The 13,931-nt window shown below is 30.2% G+C and overlaps 1 protein-coding gene and 1 long non-coding RNA gene across 5 annotated transcripts in view; one reads left to right on the forward strand and one right to left on the reverse strand.

Moving 5' to 3' along the window:
- LOC122631009 (sodium/calcium exchanger 1) overlaps positions 1-8,334 on the forward strand; it is a 75,243-nt gene extending 66,909 nt beyond the window's left edge. For all 4 annotated transcript variants that reach the window (XM_043816192.1, XM_043816176.1, XM_043816184.1 and 1 more), the window contains one exon: positions 80-8,334. The gene's annotated coding sequence lies outside the window, so the exon portion shown is untranslated. The remainder of the gene's footprint in view (positions 1-79) is intronic.
- Positions 1-13,931, reverse strand: part of LOC122631085 — a 91,580-nt gene that overhangs the window by 70,998 nt on the left and 6,651 nt on the right. The window lies entirely within an intron of this gene.

Genomic DNA, 13,931 nt, shown 5'->3' on the forward strand with positions numbered 1-13,931 from the left:
ACAAGGAAAAAAGAAAAGATAAAATAAAAAAATAGATAAATAAAACGATAGAATAACTCGTCGTTATTTTATTTTCCAGGACAGGAGGAAGTGAAATCAAACGAACGAACGAACGAACGAACGAACGAACGAACGAACGAACGAATGAACGAACGAACGAACGAACGAACGAAAGAAAGAAAGAAAGAAAGAAAGAACGAAACACCCCTGGCGAGAGTGCGTCGAAAAGGAAGGATGTTCACCCCCTCCTGATCCCTGGAATAAAATGAACAACGAACGTGATTGCGTGAAGTATAAATGCGTGCATACGTGTGCGTACGTGTGCGTAGGATACGTGAGAGAGCGTGAGTATGATTGTTTGCAAATAGATAAAGAAAGGATAATAAAGAAGAGAGAAAGAAAAACAACAAAAAGAAAAAAAGAAAATAGAAGATAGAAGAGGAAGAAGAGGAAATAGAAGAAGAAAAAAGAAGAGGAGGATAATCGTGCGAGAGTGACACAGTAAGAAATAATTAGAAGAAACAGAAAAAGTGTATGTCTGTGTGAGTATCAAAGCGAGTTTGCCTTAAACTAAAAATTAAAAGGAATGAAAGATTAGATAAGGACGTAATTCTAGTCAAGATTCGACCTTTATCCTGTTTATCGGAATGGTTGGACGAATTTACGTGTATCGAAGTTACAAAACAAAAAAAAAGAAAAAAAAATAAAAATAAGGATAATAAGAGAAGGAAAAGAAGGAGAAGGAGGAAGAAGAAGCAAAAAAGAACAGATAAGAAGATAAAAATATATTATATATAGGTACATAGCGTACTTATTTCATTCTTTGAAAAAGACACAGGTTTCTAGAATATTTTAGTAGAGGATCGTATATTGACATTTTCTTTATTGCCAGAGAAACGATATTCGCTAATTTTATATAACGCGTACATTATCGATACGTCACGATTGACGTAAACGATCGAATTCAATCATCGACGTTCGACAATGACAATGTCACGTTTCGCGGCGATTTAACAAGAAAAAAAAAAGAAAAAGAAAAAAAAAAGGGAAACATTTTTTATCGGATCGATTTTGAACATTTTTTAGTTTGCATCCAAGTTCGATTAAAATCAAAAAAAAAAAAAAAAGAAAAAAGGAAAAGAAAAATGCTAGATGGTCGATAAAGGTTTTACGAAACTTTCTTCCAATTGGTTTCTCCTTTTCTATCCTTCCTTGTTTTCAACCAAACTTTTTTCCTCCGTTCTATTTTAAACAAATCCATCAACGTTTCGCAATATAAAATAACACGTTGATCCATTTCAATTTCCTCGTATAACGTTTTTCTCGGCGATTTCGAAAGATGATTTCGTTTGATTCCCTGCCTCTATATACATATACGCTCGTCGCGATGAACGAAAGAAAAATAAGCGTTAAACTGCGTAACACCGCGTTACACAATACAAAAACATGATCTTATCTTCGAATAAGTTAGGAGGAAGTTATGAATTATTTAACGGTTATTTCGAGAACTATGGTAACTTCGACGTAAACGCCAGAGAAAATATACCTTCTTCTTTATTTACTTTTCAAGATAAACGGTAGCAACAACAACAAAAAAAGCTTAACGACCGATTACGCTTTAATGTGATTAATAAGATATTACTTTAAAATCAATAGAACTGCAGGGATTTATTTTGTTTGTTTGTTAAATAATAAACATCCGTTCGATTTGAAATATGAAATCAGCGTATTTTGTCAGCGTACAAAGTCGAGAGGAATTCTTTAAGAGTTGGTATGAGAATTAGCTCGTAATAAACTTTATTAATGATAAGACGTATTTATAATATATTATAACGAAATGAAACATATTTGTTGTTGTTATAAAGATAATTAGATAGAATTTATAATTAGACGAAAGATATCCTAAAGGGGCAACAAAATGCGGCGGCCTTCGTTCGAATGTCAAAGTTTTCGTTAATGTTCACACTGCCTTTGATCGAGGGTCGCGTTGATCTAATCCTAAATATCGTTTTGGAGATATAGGAATGGACGATCTTACGCAATGCCGATGATTCATTAAGAAGAAGTAAAAGTTAAAAGGACGAATGAGGATAAGGAAAATAATGATTTCTTATATAAAAGATATATTCGTTAGAGAAAACGCGTTCAATGTCCGTGTAGTTTTTTGTCCTATCGATATCAAAGGCTGCGCGTTAATGCAAATAAAAATTGTAATCGATCTTGATCGATCAATGATCGTCCTTGTCGTTGTCGGTTCGATGCCAAATAGTTGCACGAATGCTCGCGATCGTCCTAACGTTTTCGAAACGTTATTTCAATTGTATTTCTTTTTACCTAATAATAATCATTTTCTTAGATTCCGATCTCGATCTACCTATTATAAAATTCGTTCTACGCTTATGCCGATCGAAATTTTGTCTGTCGTGAAGCAGGATACAAAAACAAAAAAGAGAACAAGAAAACACAAGAAAGAAAAGAGAAACAAACGAAAAAAGACGATTGCGAGTAAAAAGTACGATTCAAATGATAATCTAACGTTTCGATAAAAAAAATAATCGAAAAGTAAATCGGCAATTCGATCGGTTGCGATCGATCGTACCGACGCACAAATATAAAATATCTAAAAACCGATCTGCAAGCCGACGTACTTATTAAAAAGCATATATTGTTTCACAATCTTCGAAACTCTTTCCTTCGTTCTTTAGTAATCATGATTAATCGATCACAATTTTGGAAAATTAAAAGATAGTCGAATCTTATTAATTAATAATAAAATGAAAAATAAGAACGAAGGACACGAGGGGATTTAATAAAATTCTATCAAAATTGAGAAAAAAAGGAGAACAAATAAAAAACGATACATATATCTTTTCCACGATCGATACACTTATCTTTTCCAGTTTTTATTCGACAAATATTCAAAGATTCTCTCGAAAATGTCAGTCCCAAAGTTCGCTCAATTTCGAATAGTATCGAAAAAGGATAAAAAGTGTCCCAGTTATTCGTCGTCCTGTCATCGAGAGAGAAAGAGAAAGATACACGAAGAAAACGTCAGAAAGCGAAAAAGGAAAAAAGAAAAGGGGAAATGAAAAAAAAAAAAAAAAATACAAAAATAAAAATCGTTAAGCAAACATTTCAATCGTACTTGTTCGTCTGCCAGGCACATTAAGGGAAATACGTGTGCGTTTTTGCGAAAAAGTCTCACGTACTTACTTAAATTCGCCGTCGCGTAGTTCGACAGCAGAAAATATATATGTATGTAAAGAAAATAGATATATATATATATATATATTACATATAAATATACCTATATATACATATATACGTTATATACATACGATGCAGATATTTTAATAAAAAGCAAAGAGATTCGAGAGAGTTTTAATATTATTACATGTATTAGAGGAACATATACGAAGATATGCTCAATAGCAAAGCACTAAAGTGATAAACCGTAAACGAGATCTCGATGGTTTCCGATTTCTCGTCGTTCGATTGCTATATGATCAAACGCTGTAGAGATGAAAAGAAAAGAAATAAGAAAGAAATTAACGCGTGAATGAGAAAATCTCTTGCGTTGGAAAAAAAAAAAAAAAAAGAAAAAGGAAAATAAAGATCGGAAGTACACATAGATGGCTGCTTCATACGTATGAATAATCTAACGATAAAAAATAAATTTAACGCGTTAACGCCTAAAACCCCGTTATAATTTCACTAGAATCGTTCGACGATAGAAAAATCAAATGATAGTTAACAATGAAAACGTTAATCTCGCGAGACTTCGACCTTGAATTTACAACTGGTTCGATACTAACTTCTTTAACGTGGGATACTTTTATCGTATCTCATTATCAGTTGAAGTAATAAATTATTAAACGTATCTTTCGGCGAGAGAGATGACATCAATCGTCTTCTTTCTTTCCGTAGGAATGATAATAACGCGATAAAGAACAAAACAGAGAGAGAAACGAAATAAGGAACAAAAGAAACAAAAGATCAAAAAAGAACAGAATGCAACGTGTTACCTCAGCGATTGTTCGTTCACAGCATCGGCGAAAAGAATTCACGGAGACGAGCGATCTCTTCTTTTTTTTGCATTTAATGTTCGAAATTTTGATCCAAAGGATCGCGCCGATATAGAGAGCCTACAGCAAATTAAATCATAAGCTACGTTCATTGCGTTGCATCTCCCGAAACGCACCGTCCAAAATTTGAAAAAAAAAAACAAAAAATAAATAAATAATATTCGACAATCTTATAAATATCACGTCCAATCGCGCTACCGACGAAACATACTAATATTTCTTATTATCGTCGATAAACGATTATCTAATATTTCAAATGAATTACGCGTTCGACTGTATACTTCTTTGAGTGACTCTCAACTATGTATATATATGTACATATGTATATATAGATATGTATATGTATATATATATACATATATGTAAATCTTCTTCGACTACATAATTAATTACTTTTATCATCATCCGTGCCTTAATATCGTTCCCGCATAATATCGTGCTTGTCGTCCTAAGAATAATTTGATTGCAACACATCGATTCTCTAGATTTCGTAATGTCAAATGAAAATTAGAATATCTAATCGTCTTTCGCGCGATTGGCGTGTTTAAACATATTCAGAGAAGAACAACAAAATTGTTCTCTTCTCGGCTATTAAACGTAACGAGAAAGAAAGAGTTGATAACGAATCAGAAAAAGAAATAGAAAAACAAAAATGGAAAGAACAAGAAATTCGGGCGTTTCGTGGATCGATTAGATTTGTAGCTAGTTAGTCAGTTAGTTAATTAAGATGTTCAAAGGTATATGAGCGAAATTTTCAAAAAAAAAAAAAAAAAAAAGAAAAAAAAAGAAAAAAAAAGAAAAAAACTACGAAAATATCCTTCTATCGTATACATACCATTATAGCGATGAGACGAGTAAATAATACGTTGTAAAATAACTTTTAAGAGTAAATGGGTAGATCAACGATCGAAAAAAAGAAAAAAAGGAAAAAAAAAGAAAAGAAATACCGGAAAATAAAACGGAACTTAAAAGTATGAGTCAGCCAATCTGTGTTAAGCAAGCGCAATCTGTTTTAAGTAAAGAGCCAAAATTTGATCTTCGACTAAATTACATATAAAGGTGTGTGTGCATATATATATATACACACACACATATATATACATACATACATACACACACACACACCTATATATAAAAGTTGAAGAAACTCGATGTCCACATCGAGTGAAAACTTTGCGAGTAAAGAGTATAGGTATCGCATTAAAAAAATTATTCTACGGTGATATCGTCAACAACCAACAACAATAACAACAAAAAGAAAAATATGTATATCTACGAGTCAATCGATGTCACTAAACCGATCTCCCTATCGTAGTTTGACATTTTGTTAACTCGTTGAAAAGGGAACGCACGACGTTTAGATGGCCAGCCCTAATTTTTTCTCTACCTTGTGTACAAGTTATTGATAACTCGATAAAGAATATAAAACAATGAATAGCATCGATCGAATTTTAGATTCGCGATGTATTTATGTAAATGCAATTATCCGATATATCGTGATAATAATTACGAATTAATTAAACGGCAAAATCAATTTTAACATATGTACATACATAGTTAGATGCAGGAATTTAGTTACATTTAGATGACCTTGATAATTTATACTCGGAGTATAATTCTATATGCTCTTGTCTCTTTTCATACTTTCTTCTTCTCTCTCGTTCTTACTCGTTTCCCTTTTCTGCCTTTATTATATAAGTACATACATATATATCATATATATATATGTGTGTACCTACATCCTACTTCTTCTCTATCTTCTCCTTATTCCACGAAATATATCTGAAATTTTAGCTCGTCTATTTATTAGAATTCGAGATACTTAAAATTCTTCAAGTAGATTCAACGTTAGAAGACAATTTTATCGGGAAGGCTAAGGCGCTTATTCATATTTTTATCTCATAAAGGAGTAATATATACGAAACGAACTCCTTCGATCGGATTCAATTTGAAAAAAAAAAAAATAAGTAAATAAATAAAAATTAGCGAATTGGATGCAAAATGAAAATATATTAAGTTTAACAAATATTTCTACTTGACTGTTTAGCCAAAAAATAATTCCTTAGAAACAATCCGTTTTTACATTCCAAGTTTATTAAACAATCTTATAATTAGATTTCTTTCTAGTCATTTAAATGGTATACATACATACATATGTATATGTATATTACGTATCGAGACACATCGATTACAAAAGACTTTTAATGGAACCAATTTATTCTACTGAATTAGAACAGATTTCAAACTTACATAAGACTTCTTCGTACATTTTAAGACTTAAAATGCCAATCATTCGTTTAAGCTGTTATTACATTTTGACCAATACTCCTTACTTTCGAAATTTCTGTCTACTTAAAAATAAGAAATAAATAAATAGAAAAGAAAAAATAAACAAGAAGTAAAAAAGAAAAAAAATGATTAGAATCAAGTAAAATTTTCATACATATTATCAAGGATATTGACGAATATGCAATCACGTTATATTATTTTCTCATTTTTTTAATCAATAAAATATAATACTTTCGATCGCGTAAATTATCTATCTACAATCAAAACAAAAATATACAATTATTTATAAATATTTCTGCCGATAGGCCTTTACTATGACCAAACACAGAAAATAAAACAGCGACACGCACAGTTTGAAGGAACAAAATGATTCTTAGAAAATCAGCGAAATTATAGAAAGCGTATATTTCGTATAGTTTTAGTTTCAAATAAAAATTAGATATTTTCTATTCGGACCAAGAAAGAAAGAAAAAAAAAATAACAAATACGACGTAATTAGCAGAACTTATCAGACGATGATTGATATAAAAATTATTCGACATATCCCTGCTTTCTTATCTACGATCAAAAATTCCGAAGGAGAAAGACAAAGAAAGAAAAAAAAAAAAGAACAAAAACAAAAAAAAAAAAGATAATTTTCAGTAAAGTTCAAAATCAACTTCCTTCTTGCTTATGATTGGTTGTGATACGCACAAAAAAAAAATCCGTAAAAGAAGGAGAATAAAAAACAGATTACTGAAAAGACAAACAGAACAAAACCAATAAAAAAAAGAAAGAAAGAAAAAAGAAAAGAAAAAAGAAATAATGCAATCGAGATGGAACTTTATTCCGTGGAAAAGGATTCGTTTTTAAATCTGCCTTAAGGTAGATACCTCTTACGAAATCCTACTTAATTTCTAATCATTCTAAAAATTAGTATCTTTTAAAAGGGCTGGCCACATTTCCTAATATCGATAATGTCCGATTTTTCACGAACTCTCATAACTCTGTTTCTTTCTATCTCTATCTCTCTTTACTCCTATCTCTTATCTACATCCTTTTGTTTTTCTTTTTCTATCTTCTTTCAATTCTTTGACTATCATGCCTTTTCTTTTACTTAGATATTACTAACACACATACATATATACACACGTGTACACGCAATACGGTATACGACTAAACGAATGTTCATAATCGTATATCTTTTGCTTTTTTGCCAGAGTAAGATTAGAATTGAAAATTCTAATGGGAGAGTTTCATTTGAGCAATACACATTTTCTATCATTATAAAAAATGATAGAAATGTGGCAAAAATAATTGCAAAGAGTTACATCTAAAATTGTAATTTTAAGATTACAGTATATACATACACATACATACACACACACACACACACACACACACACACACACACACAAAATGTAAATGTATTATATACATGATAAACCGATATGTAGTTGTACATACACATTGATCTGATAACACAACAGCACTTTATCTTCTATGCGTGTTCGTTAATAGCATATTTATGCATATATACATATATACATATATATACGTACGTATATATGTATGTATGTATATATGTTGGTCTATATAATATATACATAACATTGACAAATGTTGTATATACCTTATATGACTATGCATGTAACATTTATCGATGCTAGAAATAAAAGAGCGCGTAGATATTTTAGAAATGTCTTGAATTTTTTAAAAACATTGTAAGTACTCAAAGAGAAAAACTAATATAAACTGTAACTATCTAAAAGAGAGGCAAAAAATATATTCAAATAAAACTTAATCTCTTCAAAGAGAAAATATAGTAAGGAAAGAAAGTAAAAAAGATACACGACACGGTGTATTTATTAGAAACGTTTGGATGTTATATAAACGATAGTTAAATACATGTAAGATAGTAAAAATTCAAAATATAAAAAACAAAAAAAGAAAGAGAGAGAGAGAGAGAGAGAGAGAGAAAGAGATAGAGAGAGACGGAGAGAAAGAAAGAGAGATCAAAATAAAAGATTTAAACAATAAAAAAATCATCGATCGAACATAATTACCTATATGTAATTGTAACGAAACGAAAAACGAAAGTATATACATTGTCCTTGAATTTTATATACTGAGTTAAATATACAAAAATCAATTTTGACGTATAAATAAATAAATCCTTTTTCCGTAACGATATAAATAGCATGTTGTATATGTATCTGTAAATCGTCGAGTTATCTTTGTCTAAATATTGATAAATAAATGTAAAAATTAATTAATCTTTCCTTTTCAATCTTCGTTAAGAAGAATTCGTTTCTCTCTCTCTCTCTCTCTCTCTCTCTCTCTCTCTCTCTCTCTCTCTCTCTCTCTCTCTCTCTCTCTCTCTCTCTCTCTCTCTCTCTCTCTCTCTTTGTTTCTTCCTCTCTGTCTCACACACACACACACACACACTTTCTCTCAAAAATATATCGTACATAAGAAGAAAAAGAAAAAGACGTATATCTACTTAAGATATAATGATTTATCTGCGAATATAAACGCGCCGTTTATAAAACACGTCGCGTCTCTCTTTCGATATATTAATCCTACTTAATCTGTCATTTCTTTGTAAATAGATCTTGAACTGTACTTGCGACATTTAAAATAATTATCTGCCTATGTATATGTACATAAGGAAAAGGTGTCGAACGAGATCGCATAGAAATAAAATTAACATTAAAATTCTGCTTGATTAAACTCGCATAGGAACAAAAAAAAAAAGATATTAATAGAGATCTATCTTGTAACAAGATAAAAGATAAAGCATTGAATAAAAGATCCTCTTTACGGTGAATTCTCGGGCTTCCGTTTTCGAAAAAAGAAAATTTTCATCCGATCGAACTATAACTATTATTATTAACCCTTTAGCTACGATTAGAAGAAGTAGAGCTTCCGTTTATGCAATTAAACGTATCTTAAACAATTAAACATTAATATAAATCTACATTGATGTAAAAATTATAATATTTTTATTTATTTTCATACGTACATAAAATTGAGAACAACCAAAATTTACGGAAATATTCTCTTTCTCACGGAACGTAAGTAAATAACAAAATAGTTACTTACACGGCTTTCGAAGCAAGAGAACAAGCGAACCAATATAGTGGTTCTTCGTTAAAAAATCTCATCGATAAAGTGAAGCCATGATAATAGAAGCACTTGCATCACAAAAAAATAAGTTAACGGGAAGCCATTATAGTAGCGCAATAGTAGCTAAAGAGTTAATCGCGTTTATCGTAAAAATAACTTAGACGTAATTACGATCGAGTCGGCGCCTTTTTTCTATCTCCATAATTGGTTATTTTTCCAACGTTTTAATCGTTTTGTTGACCATTTACCTCGTAGGTCATTTAGAGACCTCGAATATTCTCATTGTTCGATCGATTGCCGAGATCCCGTGGTGGGCGGAAAGAAAAAAAAATAAATAAAAATAAAATAATAATGGTATCGAATAAAAATATAACTTAAGATATTTCTCTTCGAGTAGTAATTATGATAAAACATAGGCAAATTGTAAAATTTCCAAACTAGCGTATAATCTAATGACTTGTAAGTAGCTAGCGCACTATCCTTCTTTATCCTTCTCTCTCTCTCTCTCTCTCTCTCTCTCTCTCCCTCTCCCTCTCCCTCTCTCTCTCTCTCTCTCTCTCTCTTTCTCTCTTGCTTTCTCTTACTCTTTCTCTCGTGAATCGTCCATCTAGTCAATCTATTCGCTTCTCTCTCTTTCTCTCTCTTTCTCTCTCTCTTTCTTATTCTCTTTATCTATCTATCTATCCACCTTATAATCGATACTCGATTTGTCGTGAAAAAAAAAAAAAAAAACTAAAAACGAAAAAAGATCATTATGATATCACAAAGCTTCTATTCCTCTACACGCATCTTCCGTTATCAATACATATGACCATGTCTGTGCGAAAAAGACAACGAATCTAGTCGACATACGTTTATTTTGAAATTACCCATGTAAATGCAAGACTTTTGTCCATCTTTTTTGATTTACAAATATGTTAAACGCGATGCAAATAAAACTCTCTTTTATCTTCCGTCTTATATTATGTGTATTATAATTAACTGTTATACAGACCGTTGTAAAAGAAAATATACTAAAAATGATCCCGTAATGTAAAACTTTTAAAGGATTAAATCATTTTACGAGTAACGATCATTATTATTATTATTATTATTATTATTATTATTATTATTATTATTATTATTATTACTATCATTATTATCATTGTTAGTTGTTGTTATTATTATTATTATTATTAATATTATTATCATCATCATCATCATCATCATCATCATCATTATTATTATTGTTGATGTTGTTGTTGTTGTTGTTGTTGTTCTTGTTATTGTTATTATCATTATTATTAACATCGTCATCGTCGTCATCATCATCATTATCATCGTCATTATCATCATCATTATCATCATCATAATTATTATTATTATATATTATTATTATTATTATACATTATTATCAATCCGTCTCCGCCATTCGCATGTTTCGAATAATTGAATCTGATATAAAATAAAAATAATGAATCTGATACAAAAATAAAAACAAATTAGCTGGAAAAAGAAAATAAAATAGCTTCGACTACATTTATCCAAAAATTCGTGCGAAAGACTATGAGACGGATGCCGTGTTAATTGTTGGCAAAAAGATCTTGTTAAAAGTTCCCCTTGTAAAAAAAAAAAAAAAGAAAAAAATGAAAGACAAATGACTTCTCGTGATGATCGATGTCCATGAAAACTTCACGCTTTCGGTAGCTTCAACGACACAACTTAAAATTAAGGCGAATATTCTCTATTACTTATAATAGATGGTACTATATTATAATTTTATCGACCGATCGTCATTTCTCATAAAACAACGACCGAGATTATTAATTAATAATAGAAAAAATCGAAAAGTTCATAAGAACGACGAAGGACGACCTAAAAAAATAATTAAGGGCCATTATCTTATTCCTGCTATGTGACGATGGTAAAAATCGATTATTATGTCTATAATAATTTCGATTGAAATCGTTGATCGATTTTACGCTTCATGTTGCTACATCACGAGAGTCACGTTTTCTTTATAATGATCGAAGATTTCAAATGTGAACGATTGATGAAAAAAAGAAATACAAAAATAAATACAAAAGATAATAATAATAAAATAATAAATCAATTGTAATTGACTCAAAAGTGCAAAATATACAAACATTTAACGTTAATTACCATCGATTTCGAATTATTTCTTATTCATTCCCTAAGTTTAAGTAGTAAGTTTTATCATGAAAAGTGTTTCCGTGATATGTTCGAGAGTGTTACGTACTATGACGAAATTTTCTCGAATAACACGATAACGAGAAGAAAGTTGGAATGTACGGTGGTAATGGTTGAAAGTGAACCATCAAGGGTTGCGTGAATTATTAATCGAACACTAAAATGTTTGTACTACGTTTTATGAAACATTAAACGTTTCGACTAACATGCATTTAATAGTATTAAATTATTCTATCATTCTGTAAAGATAAAGGATTAAAAAGTCGCTCCAAAAACGAAATTCTTTTCTCACCGAACTTAACAAAAACTAAGATAAATCAATATCAAAAAGTCATGAATATTTTTATACAATTTTTATATATCTTAAAATATCGTAAACTTCCTCTATATTGATGAAAAACAAAAAAAAAAGGAAATAATAATAATAAAAAAAAAAAAGCAATGAAAATCAATACTAACGATTTTAATGAAAAGTGCAGTCACGACACGACACGTAACGATACCCATAATAAAAACTGAAAAAGTCAACGTCGAAACACGTCAAAACGTATATCGCAAATAATCGCATATCGATATTCGAGTGAAAAGAGCACCGCGTGATTTTTTCGAGCGTACGTACGTATCTACCTACGTACGCATATACGTATATATGTATATATGTATGTACGTACGTATGTATGTACGTATATTAGCGAGCCAAAAAACGATCGTTCAATAGGTGCTCTCTCATCAATACGAAATACGAATTAACCAGAACGAAAAATTCACCGTATGAGAACAGATACAAGCAATATGAAAATTCAATAATCGTAAACAGCAGAACCTCTCGTATAGATTTCTGTCGATAAATTCTACTTAAATTATTCCAAAATCGTTGCGAAAGAGAAATAATAACTATAATCAAATGATGAAAAAAAAATATGAACTTTCGAATCTATCGATTCGAACTCGATAAATTAATACCAAAATTTTCGATGTATTTGAAGAGACGAAAACGTTACTCATAATAAACATTAAAGTAATAATATATCTATTATATACATCTATCTAATCTTTAATATTTTATCGATTGCATGATTGACTGAAAACGTTGACTCGTTATGAATCTTATCGTTTAGATATCAAATACGCACACAAGTATATCCTTCTTCCTAAATTCTTTGACACGTATAATCATAACTAAAGTCACAGACCTGTCAAAGAGGAACGGTTGTTTGATCGTTCTATCATTCAAGGAGGAGAAGAGTGACTATTTACTATCATTTATTTGAAACAAAAAAAAATAGATAACGTCTGATATTATATATATTTTTCTCTGCTTTTCTCTCTCTTACTATTCGTCCCCTCTTGATTCAAATATAGATAATATCACTATAAGTGTGTGTATGTGTATGTATGTATATATATATATATATATATATATATATATATATATATATATGATGACTTGTCTTTGAAAAATCTATGAAATGGATTCATAATAATGTCATTTCTTATCGTAACCCATTAATCGAAATTGTGAGTTCTATTAAAGTACTTTTATTTTCTTGATGTACGATCAAACTTATTAGTGCCATCCGCCTAATAATTAAAATAATTCGGGGTCATCTACGTAGCTATTTTCATGCCCCAATGTCATGAATTCTAAATTTAATTATAACTGACGGCTTCTTATATGCACGCTTGTAAAAATTGAAAAAGAAAAAAGTAATAATAATTGTGCATGCCTATAATTTTCATTATTATGCATCGACGATAATACGTTATTAAAAATAATTAGTATTTTATCATTTCTTAATATATGTAAATAAGTAAATATTGATATCAGGCATAAAATCTAAGCTAAAAGATAGAAAACAGATATACGATATCAGACGTCCATACAGGTACGATAAAATACAAAATTAACTCATGACGTAAATCTGGTAATTGGCTAACGGTACAAAATGCGCGTAATGATGTGTCTGTTCGTGAAATTTGAGAATAAAGTGATATATTCTATACGCGTTTACATGTATTTCATACAAAGTAAAATCATGAATTGGATATAGATATGATAGAATCATCTATAGCTTGAAAAAAAATAAAAGTTATCTATTAATTCGTACCAATACAATCGCTCAACGTTGAAACCTTTTCGATAGATACGATTGTCAAAAATCATTTGGTGGGGAGAACTCGAGCGTCACCCGACAAAGAACGACGATCAATTTCATCTTCATTAACGTTACTGGCTTGCTGCTAATTACGTCAATATCG

Source organism: Vespula pensylvanica, chromosome 1 (genome assembly GCF_014466175.1).
Source record: "Vespula pensylvanica isolate Volc-1 chromosome 1, ASM1446617v1, whole genome shotgun sequence".
Taxonomy (NCBI): domain Eukaryota; kingdom Metazoa; phylum Arthropoda; class Insecta; order Hymenoptera; family Vespidae; genus Vespula; species Vespula pensylvanica.